At 40.4% G+C, this 16,393-nt stretch overlaps 1 protein-coding gene across 4 annotated transcripts in view; it reads left to right on the top strand.

Annotated features, from left to right (window-relative positions):
• PDE4D (phosphodiesterase 4D) overlaps positions 1-16,393 on the top strand; it is a 1,379,610-nt gene that overhangs the window by 223,960 nt on the left and 1,139,257 nt on the right. The window lies entirely within an intron of this gene.

Raw genomic sequence — 16,393 nt, 5'->3', positions numbered from 1 at the left:
GGTTACAACTGCTGAGAGAACCTGGTAGGTGTGCACCCTGAGAAGGATCTCCTTTCTTCTTCATATATATGTTTTTCCCACTCCTTCCCCTCCCCCAAACAAATTTCTGATGTCATTATAATCAAAATGTACATATGGTCTCACTCCTTAACTAGCTAATTCTTTTTTTTTTTAAGATTTTATTTATTTATTTTTGAGAGACACACAGAGAGAGAGAGAGAGAGAGGGAGGCAGAGACACAGGCAGAGGGAGAAGCAGGTTCCACGGAGGGAGCCCGATGTGGGACTCGATCCCAGGACCCCAGGATCACGCCCTGGGCCGAAGGCAGGCGCTCAACTGCTGAGCCACCCAGGCGTCCCCAGCTAATTATATTTTCTGAGTGCTTCATTCTGTCCCCTTAGTCTGGCACTGTTTGCTCTTCAGCCATCGCTTCCCTAAGAACTTTCTGGTGATGAGAGACGCAGGAGGAGTCAGGCAGTCCCTGGGTGGCCTGCGCAGAGACCAGAGGGGTCATGGTTAATACCCTGGGCTTTTCTTCAGTCTTCTTGGTCTGTTCTAAAGGAAGATGGTTGGGACATTGTCCTTTGGTCTGCAGCATGGGAGGACAGAGTGTTTGCTGGACACAGAATGAAGGAGGGTGTCCCCCGACTTTCTATTCCTGGTTCACTGAGAGGCCTCAGAAGACAGACACACGGGCGTGACCTTCGGCGGTGACCTCCAGAGGCCTGCCTTCTACCCTCCTCCCCCTGGACATTTTTTAAATGCATTGAGGTCAGGCCATGCACCCCTGTGGGTTTGGGCCTGGCGAAGAGAGTGAGGGTGCTGCCACCAAAGGCTGGAGGCCTCTCGGCTCCTGCAGCACCCCACGGGGCTGCCCGGGGTGGTGGGTGCAGAGGGAGAAAGCCGAGCAGAGAAACGCACCCACCATTGGGAAGCTGACCTTTTTCTTCTACAAAACTTTTAGACAGCTGGACTCTTGACCATTATGGTTGCCCTTCTCATAAAATCTTATGAAAAAAACAAAAGTAACAACCCAAAACCCTGTTTCAGCCTTCAGGGGGTTTTGCATTCTTCTGCTGTGTGGGAAGCACACTACACTCTTTGCAAGACATGTGGGGACTGTGAGTAGTTTTTTCCCCCCTCAATTTCTCTTACATTGACTGATGTTAACGTTGTGGGTAAGGCCGGAGGGTCTGCTCTGGTCACAGCCCCCTCAACCCCTGAAACATCTGCTGGGCCTTCCTGTTGCCTTTAGCTCCCTGAGTCCGGCCTTGTGCGGCCCTCAGGCAGCAGAGCGCGCCTCCTCCCGGGCTGCGTGCAGCTGCTCCTGCCCAGCAGTTGCCTCTCTCCGGGGCAGCAGCGTTCTCGGAACTTCTCTGTAAGGCCTGTTATGTTCACTAACCGAACTGGGCCTTTGTGTCTTTCCTGAGTACGGTTGTCAGAGAAACTGCCTCCGGAAGTCCCTTGCCTTCCTCTGCGGCCCAGCGCTCGGCTGGGAAAGGAGGCCTGGCCTTCCAGAACCAGTGTAGCATTGTTTTGAGGAGCGGGCTGAGGCCTGAGGCAGGAGTGGGTGGCCCCCAGCACCCATTGCGTGCCTGAGCTGTCCTGCCACCTGAGGGAAGGAGGGGTGGAAGAATGGGGAGGCTCTCTGAGGGAACATTAGTAATCCCAGGGCTGGACCTTGAACTTATGTGCACCTGTGTGATAAGGTTCGCTGTTATGTGCTGCCTTGACCTGTGGTAAAACTGGGCCCCTCCACAAGTTCCCTTCCCTCTTGTAGGCCTAAGGACGAGGCACTCTAGCCAAAGAGTTTTCTTTTTTTTCTCACAGGAACCAAGCCCAGTGCCTACTTCCCTTTGAGTGGTGGGCTTTAGTTCCCTGCCAGCCTGTGGGATTATTCAACCTGTGCCAGTCACATCTTCTTGTGGCAAACAGGGGGTCACCTCATCTTATTGTTACTACAAAACCTGCCTCCTATGGCCTCTGCTTGTTCACTCTGCTCCTGAATGAACCCCCCACATGGCCCCGTGTGGCAAGCAGAGGCCACCCCTGAGCTGTGAGTAAATGTGCTGTCCAGAATTGACTATCATGTATTCAGGGCTCCTCACACCCCTAGAGTGGGATCACCCCCCTCACCAGTGGAGGGAAGAGGAGGTGATCAGAACACAGTACATCCATTGTTTCCATTCTTCGAACGTGCCAAGCCTATATCCACTTCTCTAACCATTAGTCCTTTTTCCTGTGAGGTGCACAGAGCAGGAAACAACCTGTAGTTTTCATCATTATATCCTTAGGGTCTAGTACAGTGAAGCCTGAATGTATGCTTGATAAAAAATAATTGTGGAATAAATGAATGAGTGCCTTTCAAGGCCCCTTTCTGAGTAAGGATCACAGTGTGCATTTTCTCTTCCTAGCTATCAAGTTTAAATGGTTTATCATGAAGGCTGTGAGTAGAGTGCCCAGGTCTTGCCCAGCTCATCCAAGTCCTAGGACCTGGAGGATACCTCAGAGGCCTCCCAGTAAAGGGAAGAATGGATCCTGAAGACGTAACCCGCAGCCCCAGTGGTAACTCAGGGTCAGATTGATGTGCTTTTGTTGATACAGACTTTGCCTAATGTTATTGGATTTGGCAACCGGCTTTCCTTTCCACCTTTTGAGACATCCTGTTCCATTTGCCTAATGACCTTGAAAGGAATTTAGTGCCTGTCTTTCTCGATTTCATTTTGTCTGGGTTATCTTCTCCAACTTTAATTTGTTCATGGAGAGAACCGGAGCCCATAAATGAGAGCGTATGGGGATGGGGTGGAGAGCATTCATGTCAGTGTTTTTGTGATTTCTTTAGCTAAGGTACCTTCCTGTTCCTTTGTGCTGGGGTCAAATTAGTCAGCAGACACAACTGTCTCAGGGAGATGAAGGCAGAGTCATCTCTGGGAGAATCTGGCCTCTAAAATACTTAGAAAAATCTATCTGTGATTTCCCTTTGGTTATTTTCATGAGGATTTGAGCTTGAGGGGAGTCTGAATATCTTTTAGATCTTCCGTCTTATCTTTTAAGGCTTGACATTTTGTGCATTTCCACTTCTAGAACTTTGCCTCCATTTTTTATCTGTCCCTCTCAATGTAAGTCTCACCTTTAAAAAATTAAACTCCTATCTGATTTTCTCTGGGGAATCTTTCAGCTGCATTTATCTCTTTGTTTCCTTCTCAGAACTCCCCAAGGTTCTTTTTGGTTTTGTTTGTTTGTTTGTTTTAGTTTATTATCTTTTTCACATAGTAGCTCCCTGGTTTGTTAATTTTGTTCATTTTTGCTTTTTTAAATATTTCTAATTTATTTATTCAAGACACACACACACACACACACACACACAGAGAGAGAGAGAGAGAGAGAGAGAGAGAGAGAGAGAGAGGCAGAGGGAGAAACAGGCTCCATGCAGGGAACCCGACGTGTGACTCGATCCCTGGTCTCCAGGATCAGGCCCCGGGCTGAAGGCAAAGCTAAACTGCTGAGCCACCCGGGCTGCCCCTCATTTTGCTTTTCAAAGCCAAGGACTTGGAGGCATTTTTTTTCCTTTCACAGGGCTTTATGCAGCACTCTGCTCATAATAGGCTTTGTAAAGTTGCTGCCTCTTGGTTTGGTAGTAGGAAGCAAGTAGAGATGCCTTCCATGAGGATGGGTGTCATTCATTAGTAGACAAGATAACACAACTGGAGTGAGTTTGTGTGAGGTTACACTAAATGGATTCACAAGGCATCCTGAGCTCTGTTTGTTGAAGCAGTGGAAATACACCATGAAGAATTTTACTCCAAGAACAGTTTGGCCAGGCCGCTTCCCAGACAGTGCTACGTATGCTCTGCTTTACCTGATTTGTAGGGCTCATGCAAACTGTGTCTCCCAGTGCTCGTAGAGACAGTGACTCTGGACATATTACTAATTCTTTTCATTAGTTTTTTGCCAGATTTATAATCTGCTCTTGTGACATCTCTCACTTACAAAAACAGTCAGGCTCAGTAGTTGGAGGAGCATGGGTAGAACTTGGGAGTAGTTGGGTTAGAACTTGTATGGAGCATGTGGTCACTGTTGCCTCAGGTGATAAGGAGCCCAAGGAAAAAGGAACAGAAAGAATGAGTCAAAACATTATTTTAGAGTCTTGATTTACAGTAAAGCAATAAGGAGTTAAAGGTGTTTCTCTGCCAGTTACCCTAAGACATCTGCTTTAGAGACTTAGCAGGGCTCTCTCTGTGGGGTGATTGGTTCTAAACCTCATCAACAAAGGCTTTGTCGCTTCATCGAAGTAGGTGTAGCACAGGTGGGTGTTAGCACAGAGGGTTGTATGAGAAAACCCACCTCAGCAACCAGCACTAATTGGCTCCCCCGGGAAGTCCCAAGAGAAGCTGTCAATCACAACGACCGAGTTTTTGTTTATAATTTCTAGTGATTTCTCCTCTACTGCTCTTTCTCCACCTCCATCCAGACTGTCTCTCCTCTTGCACAAATAACAACAGAGCACAAAAAATTAGAGAGTCGAGGCACATCTTACTTTGATTCCAGCTGTATTTTTTCCTCCACTTTCCATTCTCTCCAGGGTTATGTTTCAGAAGGAGAGGTGAGGTTTTCCTCTCCGCCCCTCTGCCTCCCACCACCACTGTTGGTATGGAATAAATACCGTATCATATGGGAAGGATGCTCTCACAGGTGTATCTGACAAAGCTAAGGAGGAGTGTTGAAAAGTAAGTGTACGATGTTTGTGCATTTTAGAAGGTGATCTCTGGTTTCTCTAATGTGACTTACATCCTGCTTTGCTGAAAGCTGGAGATGATCCTGGGCTCATTGACATTTTTGTTAAGCCATTACATTTTAAGAGTCGATCACAGGTCAAGGAAACCCTTGTCTTTCTTCAGGATACTGGATTTGAAATAAAGAGTGGCTTCCTGGGGTCCAGGGACTCCTCCATTGAGAAGGTGATGGCATTAGTAACTTCCATTTAATAGGGACTTCACATGTGAGGAATTACCATGATCCTGACTTTACAGGAAGCAATCGAAGGTCATGTGTCAAGGTCCCACAGGAAGTGTCAGGGTTTGGGATCCTGCAGGGAGAGAGTCAGGATTCGACCTTGGGTGTCCTTGACTCCAAAGGCCTAGACTCCTTACGGGCTACAGGGTGCTGCCCCTTTCCTGTATTTTTTTCCTAAGTCTTTTAGCCCCACTGACAAATGATTGAAATTTGTGATTAGACCTTCCAATGTTTGAAAGACAGGACCAACTCAGTTGATCTGAGTTAGCTACATCTGAGTTAGCTACACCTGGGTTAGCTAACCCACTCTGCAGTTGTGTTATTTCGCGTTCTCTGTTTCAGGCCCATAATGCAGCTGGTGTTGTTGCCATAGCCAGGTGATGATGAGCTTTGTGGGTAATGATGGTAGATCCCATGGGCCTTAGTACACATATATCCCCCTCTTTCTTTCTTGCACTAAGATGGAAGATTAGTGAGGTGTCTAGAGAGCTGGGTGGAGCTGTCTATGGCAGGATTACACAGACTGAACTGAAGTTCTGTCCCTGACCTAGTGATAGGACATGATTAGCACCAGGAGGACACAGGGAGAACTTCGTCTCTTCCTGGTGAACGTGAGATATAGGGGAGTGTTCAAAAGAATAACAAATTGCAGAAACATTTTTATCTGTTTCATGCACTCATGGGGCCCAAGAAGTTGTCAATTTCTTCTTATTTACTTCATTTGAGAGGTTTTTCTTCTGGCTTGTGCTGACAAGAGGATCTGAGCTCAATCGAAGCAAATTGATTTTTAAAAGGTCATTAAAATCTTTAAACCTGGGACATTATCTTTAGGTTGTAAGTGCTAAATTCAGTCTACCCCCTTGTTTCATGATGAGCAAAATTAACCTAGAGACCTTTAGAACTAACTAATTTGGATAAGCCGAAATCAGACATATACTTATTTTAATAAGATGAATTTTAGTGTTGCGGTTATTTTTATATTGTTTTAAAGTGAAGTTAAATTGAATAGAAAGGCTGTCGATTGGGTTCCACACTGAAACATCTCTAAAGCCTTCTCAGAGTCATTTTCTTTTAGCAGCTAATTTTAAAGAGATATTTAGGGGAGGGTATATGGGAGAAAAGGGATTAGGTCAAAATTTCATGGATTCTGATTTGCAGTAGAAAAATTGATTCTGAAAATCTAAGTTCAGAACATTAACCAGAGCACTTCCTCTCTCATTTGGCTTGGCCAGCAATTACCATCCCAATATTCAGAGTTGTTTGTATTTGATCAAGAAATGGGACACAGAAACACACATGTAATTGAAATCATATTTTAGCCACGATTTTTACCTTCTATTGTATTCCATGTTCAAACAATAAATCTCTCTTGGAAAGAATTCAGTATAATAACTTGTTGCCAGCCTTACTTCATTTTCAGGTCTCCCCAAAGATAGGCAGAGATGCCAGTAAAGAAGAAAATGATCAAAAGGTGAGGCAAAGAAGTAGAATGTGAGGCAGAGCCTTGAGAGCAGGCAGGCAGGATGGCCAGCCTCTGACTCACAACCTGTCTTGAAAGGTTGGCAATGACTTTGAAATTTTATCAAGTCCATCTCTTTTCTTTCAGGCAGGACTGTGCATATCGCCTTCCCAGTGGATGATAATCTGTCCTTTTTGTTTAATGAAAGTTCCAATGTAGAGGACACCAGCCCCCTCAGGAATTCATTGTGAAGTTAGGTGGTTTTCAGAGGATTCTGTTATTGTTGACTTTTGTTGTTAATTCCCCTCCTCTGGGATAATCAACTTCGTATGAACAGAGTTGCATCCATATAAAGTCCTTATCTCTGGTGCTCGAACAGGTTGACAGAGAACTTGACCACCCTAGAGAGCAACTGGTCTCATCCCTTCATTGTGACTAGTATCTCCTCCACATTGAGAAGACAGGCTTTTCTATTTTAAACAGTTTATTTATTTGAGAAAGAGCATGAGAGAGGGAGAGCATGAGCAGGGGAGGGGCAAAGGAAGAGGGAGAAGCAGACCTCTGGTGAGCATTCATGGGCCTCATCCCAGGACTCTGGGATCATGACCTGAGCCAAAGCAGCTGTTTAACTGACTGAGCCACCCAGGTGCCCAGGCTTTTTTTTTTTTTTTTTTTAATTCGTGTTGTATTGTTGACTTCTGCGTACTTTAGACCTTCCCCATTTTTTTTTTTTTTGCCAACTCTGTGTATTTGTAGTATTTCCCTTCTCTGTGCTAAAATAACGCTGGTTTTGTCAGTCAGTACCCAAAATATGTCAGTACCATTGGTGTCTGTGATTCCAGGCCATAGGATTAGCGTCGGAATGACTTAGTGTTCCGGGCTCCGGCCCTGTTTCTGCCACACCTACTGCTATGACTTTGGCGGGTAATTCACAAAGTGTCTTTGAGCCTCAGTTTATCACTGTTAAACATGTGGCTGGTTTAGAGAAGCTTTTATTCAGTAAATTTTCCAAGAAATGTTAATACATATAACATAAGAAATGGTTCGGGTTTTCGATAGGTGGTAGTGATGATCATGGTGGTGGTGCTGGGGTGAACACGGATTAAATGTACCCAAATAATTTTTGGGTTTTTTGTTTGTTTTACTGAAAGACTTGATGCTTAAAAAAATAGTACATTGCTAATAATCATCAAATCTTCAGAAAAGGTTTCTTAAATTTATCCAATTATGGTTCTTTCCTTTTACTACTGCTTCCGTGTTACCCACTTATGACCAGGCTCATCTGCAAAGTAAAAGTAGCCACTCTTTCCTTAGTACTCATCCCAGGAAGGGAATAAAACTGCCAGGAGAGTCTTCAGAGCTCTATAGGTAAACTATAGGTGATAGTTGATGTATTTTGTGATTTCCCTTTTGCTTTATGAGCTGTTTGAAGGCAGGGGTCTTTTCTTACTCATCTTGTGTAAAGAGAGTCTGGTTTAGTGCTTGACACCAAAAGGTATTTAATAAATGTTTTGAATTAAGTTAAATTGTCCATTAATGGAAGACACTGCCTTGAAAAATGTTGAACTTGTCACAGCAAATGTTATTATAAACTGGATTTTTGAAATGGATGGAATTTGTCGTCAAGATGATATCTAAGATCAGGAATTTATGACAGTTTCCTATGGTTATAAATACAATATCACAGTAACACTACTCATAGATAATCTCTAGTAGATTAGGAAAGGACACAGTACACACTTTGTAGGCAGTTCTTACTCGTAAGCTCCTTTCCTTGATCTGGATAAATTTCCTGATCACCTTGAGTCCAGATTCCTCCTGGGAGCATGGAATTATTAACTGGGGAATTTCATCCAGATTAGAAATACGTAAGAAGGGATAAGACCCCCATGAAATTTACTTCATCTTTCATCTTGTACGATGCCACTGTGTTCTGAGGATTTCAATTTAGTGAATTTATCATGAGTTTATTTTTCTATTTTGCTTTTCTATTACCTGGCTGTATTTCTTACAAGCTTCTGGAGAGTATAAAATATGTCTCATTTGCATTTATCTCTCCTTTGATACATAGTGTTTTGTGATCATAGGAAAAAGTCAATAAATATTTGTTGAAAAAATCAATAGGTGAATATGGTGGTTTTGATGTTTTTCCAGTTTAACATCTGAAATTAGATAGTAAATTTGATGAACTTACACTTTATAGAAATTCAAATTATGAAAGTAGGAGAAAAAAAGAAAAAAATGACCTATTATTTCACTACTGGAGATTAACTACTATTAAGACTTCAGATTATTTCCTTCAAGACATATTTATACAGAGAGAATATATAGTTGTGGTCACATTGTACATATAATTTTGTGTCTTGATTTTTTTCACTTGAAATTATATATAGTGTTGATAATCATTGTATGTACCATTTTATATGTAAGAAATATTTCACAATAAAAGTTTGAAGACCATAGAAGTCCCAGGTGACATAGTTTTCACAAATAGAATTTTCACATTTTTCCTATGTGATTTTCTCAGGCATTTATTCTTTTATGATCATATGTTTTATTTGGCTTTTCCTCATTTTATTTTTATTTAATTATTTTGCTGTATGAAAGGGCTAGCAAATGTTTTGGACACGAATATTTTCCTGTTTTTCCTTTTCAATATTTTCAAAACATAAATGTGAGTATTGGGGAACTGCTTTTCACAAGTTTGTGCCATTATTTCCTCTGTCTACCAGTGTACGAACATTCCAAACTCATTGCAAATTCACCAGCAATGAATATATACTTTTTTGATTTTTAAAAATATTAATTAATGGGTAGGTGGTTCCTTATTTTGTTTCATTTTGTGGTCTTATTTTTGAGGTCAAACTTCTTCTCATATAGTTCTTAGAAATCTTTTCCTTTTTTTTTCTTTCTTTCTCTCTTTATTTTCTTTCTTTCCTTTCTTTTTTTAGAAAGAGTATGCACCTGAGACCTGAGAATGTGGGGATGGGGGAAGGCAGGGCAGGGAGATCTTAAGGGGGTATCTTAAGTAGGTTCCTCAGCCACAGTGGAGTGAAGTGGGGCTCTATCTCATGGGGAGATCTTGATCTGAGCAGAAGTCAGGAGTTCAAGTTTGACTCCACTGAGCCACCCAGATGTCCCCATTTTTGTTCTTTTTTTTTTTTTTTAATGAATCGTCCATTCATGTCTTTTCAATTTATTTTTCTGATTGTATGAATGCTTCATTCCTGAGTGTGCTATTTCCTGCAGGTGTGAATACACACAGCATTGCTCTAGCTGCTGCCCCAGTGGGGGTGCATGGAGCAGGGTGGTGCCGCCATCACTGGGGGCAGCCAGAGCAGGCTGTTGTGTGGACTATTTTGTAATGCAGCACCAGGCTGGAGTGAGTTACTGAAGAGCCCCCCTTTTTCCGTTAGTTGAGCATTGCAAAAGGCAGGCCTGGCTAGTGAGGTGTGTGTGTGACAGGCTTCATTCTTCCCTCTGTCTCAGCTCTTATTAGAGAAGTTCAGACGTTGCCCGTGAATGGGGGCTGTGGGCACAGTTGGGTTTATGCGGCTCTCTGAGTTCTGAAGTGTTGCAACTCCTCGATATGGTTTGCTCTTCACTAGAGCAAATTGCCAACAGCTTGTGTGTGACTCCTTAAGAATAATGAGAATCAACCTCATTTTAGGAGAGGGGACAGATTGTGTCTGTATTTGGCAACCCACATTCCTCTGCAGCTGGGATTGCTCAAGACACTCCACGGAGGTGAGGGCCCATACTGACAGAGAAATGTCCGTTTTGTCTGGGGAGCTGCTGAGTTTTGTCAGCATTTGCTGGCAGGAAAGCTTTCTCTAGCATGGCTTCACTCCCCAAACCACTGGACCTCACAGAAGTAATGTAAGATGGCTGCAGTCTATTTCTGTCCCTTGTCATTTTATGAGGGAGCTAAGTGCTAAATGCCTTCAGACACAGAGCGTGCTAAAGACTCCTTTTGAAACAAGAAAAACTTTAAAAAATACATCCAAGAATGCAGGTTGTATTGTTTTAATACTATTTTTTTTTTTTTTGTCTAGCACCAAACCCTCAGAAATAGTTTGAATATTACGAAATTGTCATGTAGCAAAGAAAATAAAAGCTCTTTCACCTTAACAGCAGAGGTTTTATGTGAAACAGGCAAGCTTAGGTGGAAATGATTTGAAGATAGAAGAATCTTTCCTGAATACTACGTTTATCATTTTTTTCCCCTTGAAATTCTACAATGCCTTTGCGTTGCATGTCGGATTAAATTCCAATTTTCTTTGACCATCTTTTCTATCTGAATTTTAGGCTCTGTACTGTTGTTAAGCAATTTAAAAATCAACTTTTTTTGTTTCCACCCCAATATGTTGCTTTTTTCCTCCAAGAAGAAGGCCAATTTCTGTCTTGTCAGTATGGGCTTTACTTCTTAAAAAATCTGCTGCCTTAGTTGTCTCTCATATTCTCTCTCATCCACACTATGTCAGCTCACATTTTCAAAATACGTTGCTTTATAAATCCTCTTAGTTATGTGTATGTATTATTTCTTTGAGGAGAGAGCCAATTCTATTTTCTTTATCCTCTCTAATGTGTTGACTAGAAAGTTTTTCATGTAGTATGTGTCTAAATAAATGTAGTTTGTCTGTTATTTATTCTAAAACATTCAAGAGATTCAGATTGGGAGTACATTTCCAGGTGGTTGGGGGACACATGTATTTAGGATGATTGATTTTATAATTTAAATAAAGTCATTATGTGAGCATTTATGAAATAAAATGGATTCTGATTTTTTATTTGTACCTTAATCTTCCACAATATGGCTTTTAAAAACTTTTCTTTTGTGTGTGTTTGAATGCACATTAACAATTTTTTAAAATATCCTTTTTTAAAGTTCCAGTACACTTAATAAACAGTGTTACATTAGTTTCAGGTGTACAATATAATGATTCACCAATTCTATACGTTACTTAGTGCTCATCATGATAAGTATTCCCTGAATCCCCTTCACTTATTTCACCCATACCCCCCCACCCCACCTTCCCTCTGGTAACCATCAGTTCTCTACAGTTAAGAGTGTGTTTTTGTTTGTTTATTGTTATTTTGGTTTGTCTCTTTTTTCTTCATTTGTTTTGTTTCTTAAATTCCACACATGTGAAATCATATAGTATTTGTCTTTCTCTTACTGGTTTATTTTGTATAGTGTTGTGCTCTTTAGATCCATCCATGTTGTTGCAAATAGCAAGACTTCATTCTTTTTAATGGCTGAGTAATATTCCATTGTGTAGATTTACCACCTCTTCTGTATCCATTTATCCATTGATGGACACTTGGGCTGCTTCCATAATTTGGCTATTGTAAATAATGCTGCAGTAAACATAGGGATGCATATATCTTTTCAAATTAGTGTCTTGTATTCTTTGGGTAGATATCCAGTAGTGGAATTAAAACTTTGCTTTTAAAGATTTTACACATCTCTGATGAGATGATGTTAAAAATATCTAAACTCATGGAAGTAATGGGACAGGGGATTGTGGTGTTGGAAATAATATTCTTGGGGTGTGATGATCATGTGATTTTGGAACTCTACATATACAGTCATTTCTGGCAATAGTTTTGAATAGAGATAATTCTTTGGCCAAGTAGAGTGACAATTGAATCTAGTGGCTTTAACTTTCTGGGGATTTCATGTAACTTAGACTTGGTAGGGATGCGAGGAAGACATTGCTCTGATTTTTATCCACTAAAATTAAATTCTAAGATTCCAAATCCAATACTAAAATTGTGAGCTCTCTCTTTAACAGTGAATGTATCTAGACATATGAGCTTGTTAAATATCAGGATTATAATTCAAAATTATAGCATCAGTTTGGACAGATGTAAAATGATGTACAAAAGCAGTGTTTCTGGAATCACTTGCTGAGGCCAGGTTGGAAAATATGTCGTATAGGGTACTCTGCTGAGGTCAAGTTGGAAAATACATTGTATTTGTGTTGTCTTGACTCAGGAATAGGTCATAGCCAAAAGTAAGCTTACTCTTGAAAACTTGATGATAATGTTGATCAAGAGCAATTAATTATGAACTTAATTCTTTTTTAAAAAAAGATTTTATTTATTTATTCATGAGAGACACACACACACACAGAGGCAGAGACACAGGCAGAAGGAGAAGCAGGTTCCATGCAGGGAGCCTGATGTGGAACTTGATCCTGGGTCTCCAGGATCCTGCCCCAGGGCTGAAGGCAGCACTAAAGCACTGAGCCACCCTGGCTGCCCATATGAACTTAATTCTTAATCCTTGTGCCTTCCTATGGTATAATTATGAATATTTATAAATGAAATGGAGGCTCACAGAAAAGAAATGAATTGCTCAGATCATACAGCTAGTAAGCATCAGAGTTAGGATTTGAACCCGCTACTTGTTGACTCTAAAGACCAATATCTTGAGATAATGGGAGATTTTTCAGGAAATAGAATATTAGTCATGAACAATTATCACATATAAAGGAGGGATTCCTTGTGATTTCTGAGTTGCTCTTATGGGTTACTGCTTGTAAGGTTGAAATACCCTTGTTCTTTTTAATGTCAGCTGACTCGATTGACATGATCTGATGGGCAGGGATGATTACTAAACTTGGAGAAAGGAGAAGGCAATTATGAGACAATTCAGGAACAAAGCCTAAGCTGAGGTAGCAGTCCTCTTCTTTGAGGAAGTGTTGGAACTGTGCTGCTATTTTTCAGTAGTTTTTTAATGAGAGAGACAGTGCCTGCTAATGATCACTTTCCTGTGATTAATAGCTTTACTATTGAGCATTTACTATATGCCAGGTATTGCATTAAGAGCTTCAGATATGTTTTCTCATGTGCTCTTGTCTTTCTTGTTCTTCACTTCATCTTCTCAATGACCCACCAATATAGATACCATTAATGTTCCCATTTCACAGATTAAGAGCCTGAGGCAAAAAGATTAAATGACTTTTCTGAGACTGCACATCTTGTTACTGGCTGAATCAGATGATGTGTAAACATCATGATGACATAGTTTATGTTATTAACAACTATCTCCTGCTTCTTCTTTAAGCATTCTAAGTAATTTTACACATGAGATTGTGCATGGATTACGCTATGGTTTTGAAGCCCCAGTCAAGTTATGGCTACAAGATTATATGGAAGGACATGATAGAAAACCTATGTGCTGTCACTAATTACAATTATTTTTGGTTTAGTTGGAAGGATAGGTGAGTGCTGGCAGCAGAGATTTTCTGGGAACTACTTCATTCATCTGTAAATTGGACTGAATAATGTTTCACCTGCCCTCCAGGCAGGGCTAAATGAGATGGCATCTTCACTGAATATCCAGAGAACAATGTATTTCTAGTTGTGTTCTCTGTGGAACTTGGGATACGGACATATGTATGAATGGGCATGACGAGGGCATCTTTGTGGCATAATGAAGGCATCATGGAAAGAAATATTTTTTCCTCCCTTCTTAGAGTAATGTTGACATTCTGAGTGAACCCTGACTTGAGTTGTCAAGGAATCTTAGGCCAAGAACAAAGGATCCTATCTGGTTTCTCACATAGCAGTGTGCCTCCTCTGAGAAACATGAGTCTTGACTTTGGCAGTGGTATATTATATTTTGTTTATTGTGCCTACCTAAAAAATAATTTTAGAAAGGTATATAAAAAAGATACTCTTCCAAGAAAATCAAGGTTGATTGATGATTCTTTTCAGAAGCGTGGAAGATTCTTAAGGTATATTACATTGATGGCTTTGTTAAATTAGCCCTTTATTACATGAATAGTTCTGTGAATAGTTTATCATTAAGTCAGGTTCCTTTTTATTCTGTTCATTATTACAGGCTAATGTGGACCATATAGTTTCTGAAATATTGACAAGGCCATCTGAATTATTATTTTGGAAACCATCAATACATGTAGTTCCTTTTGATTTTATACTCTTCAGTACCAATTCCAGACATGTCAGGTGGGAGGTATTATCTGAACATCTGTAAAGATAAGTTAATAATATTAATACTTGTACCTTTTCTCTTCACAATTCTTTTGCTAGAATAGTAATAATAGTGTTCTCAATAAAACGACTACCTGAGATTTGCCTTTTTTTCCCCTCATAAAATAGCTCTCTATTGTAAAATTGAGATGGCCTCTCAACTCTGAAGCATCTCTGATTTACCAAAAAGGGCTAATCTAATGTTGCAAAGCAGACTAAATCCTTTTAACACATTCTCACTTTATGGCCTATGCAGGAAAACATTTTTCACCCTATTGTTCTTTTAAATGCTTGCAAAGAGACCACAAAGTAAGAGTGCAGAGACAGTAACAACCCCTAGAGTGCCTAGGGGATGACTTATTCTTTCATATTTGTGGAATTCTGTGTCAAGAGTGAAAATGTCTAAAAATAAAGTGCATTTACTCAATCTCTGGGGTAAAGTGCAAAGAGTCTGTGGTATAGGAGCTCAGATTAAAAATTAAATGGTTGAAACCTGCAGAGCAACTATTATCGGCAGAATAGCGGACACTCTCTGGTTAACTTTGTGCCATCTTAATAGTTTTGATAAATTGGCATTGGAAACTAATATCCTTTGGTCTTTTAGTTGCTGTCCATACCTCATAGTAACCCATTTGCTGGTGAGTTGTTTCTTCACAGTCCAGTGATTATTGGTCTTTCAAAGCATTGACTTAATCGACCAATGTGTGATTTAGTGTGCTCAGTGCTCTAGTCATGTTCCAAGTGGTATGAGTCAGTCCCATTGTCATTCCCATATCTTTGCCCTGGAAATGTGACATGGGATGTGAAATAGAGTCTGGGTGTGGTATAAATACTATTTAAAATTTGCTGACAGAGAGGATCCACGAGGAGGAGAAGCGACAAGCCAGAGGGATTGGATATGCCCCCCTTTCTTCCAGTCGGTTCCTATGCTTTGAGATACTGCTCCAATTCTCCACTTCTTCCATGGGTATAAAATCAATGGAATAATGTAGCATTCTTCATTTCTAAATGTCCCACTTCCAGTCTAGTCCCTGCCATTGCCATCACTATATATTCAGAGGTTTTCCCATTATTCCCAAAGTCTACATATCTTCTTTACCAAGCATTTCAAGGGCTCTCCTCTTTTAGTGGAACTTCAGCGATTTTGAAACTCATTAGGAAGAGTCTAACTAAATGAGCTGTTGTGAGACTGTAGCTGATATTTGACAAAAAAAAAAAGAGTGAGCTGTGGAATTGTCAGCATTTATTGTCAGTTGGAGTGGTATTTTTAAGAAGATGTTTGATTTATAACTGAGTAAAGTAGATTTTTGTTGTTGTTTAAAATGTATGTTAATGTTGTATTCTCTATACATATGTTTTTAGCTTTGATACCTATCTAATCTATCAAATATTTGAAAATAGTGAAAGTTGCTAGATTGAGAAGGCCCTGGGGACACAGGTCACTTCTGCACAAACCTTTGCTTTTTGAGCCAGGTCAGACCCAGACAATTGCCTGCTTGGTGACACTTCCTCCCCTGCTTCTAGAGATGCTTATCCTCTCTGATCAGGGATGGGGACCTGCCACAGGTACATCAGTGGGTATGCTTTTATCTACAATGAACTTTCAAACTTAAAAAAAAGTTTTTTTCTTCAACATTGTGGCTGTTATGTCATTTACACAGAATTATGAAAAATGAATAATTTACAAGTTAAAACATAGACATGCTCTGAAGAACTCTGAATATTGAGTCCAGTTTTCCACAGAATCAGTGTGTCTCCTGGTAAAGTTAGTATCTACAGAAAATGTAGGTTTTTGGATAGTGGAAACCTTGAAATTTATCAGAAGAGGATTTCCAGCATTGAAATTCAAGGAAAGGTCATATCACTGGACTTTTTGATAGTTATTTTAAATTTCTTTTACATTATCTGGTACCATAA

This window comes from Vulpes lagopus, chromosome 8 (genome assembly GCF_018345385.1).
Source record: "Vulpes lagopus strain Blue_001 chromosome 8, ASM1834538v1, whole genome shotgun sequence".
In the NCBI taxonomy this organism is placed as follows: Eukaryota; Metazoa; Chordata; class Mammalia; order Carnivora; family Canidae; genus Vulpes; species Vulpes lagopus.
This window is presented reverse-complemented; position numbering and strand designations above follow the sequence as displayed.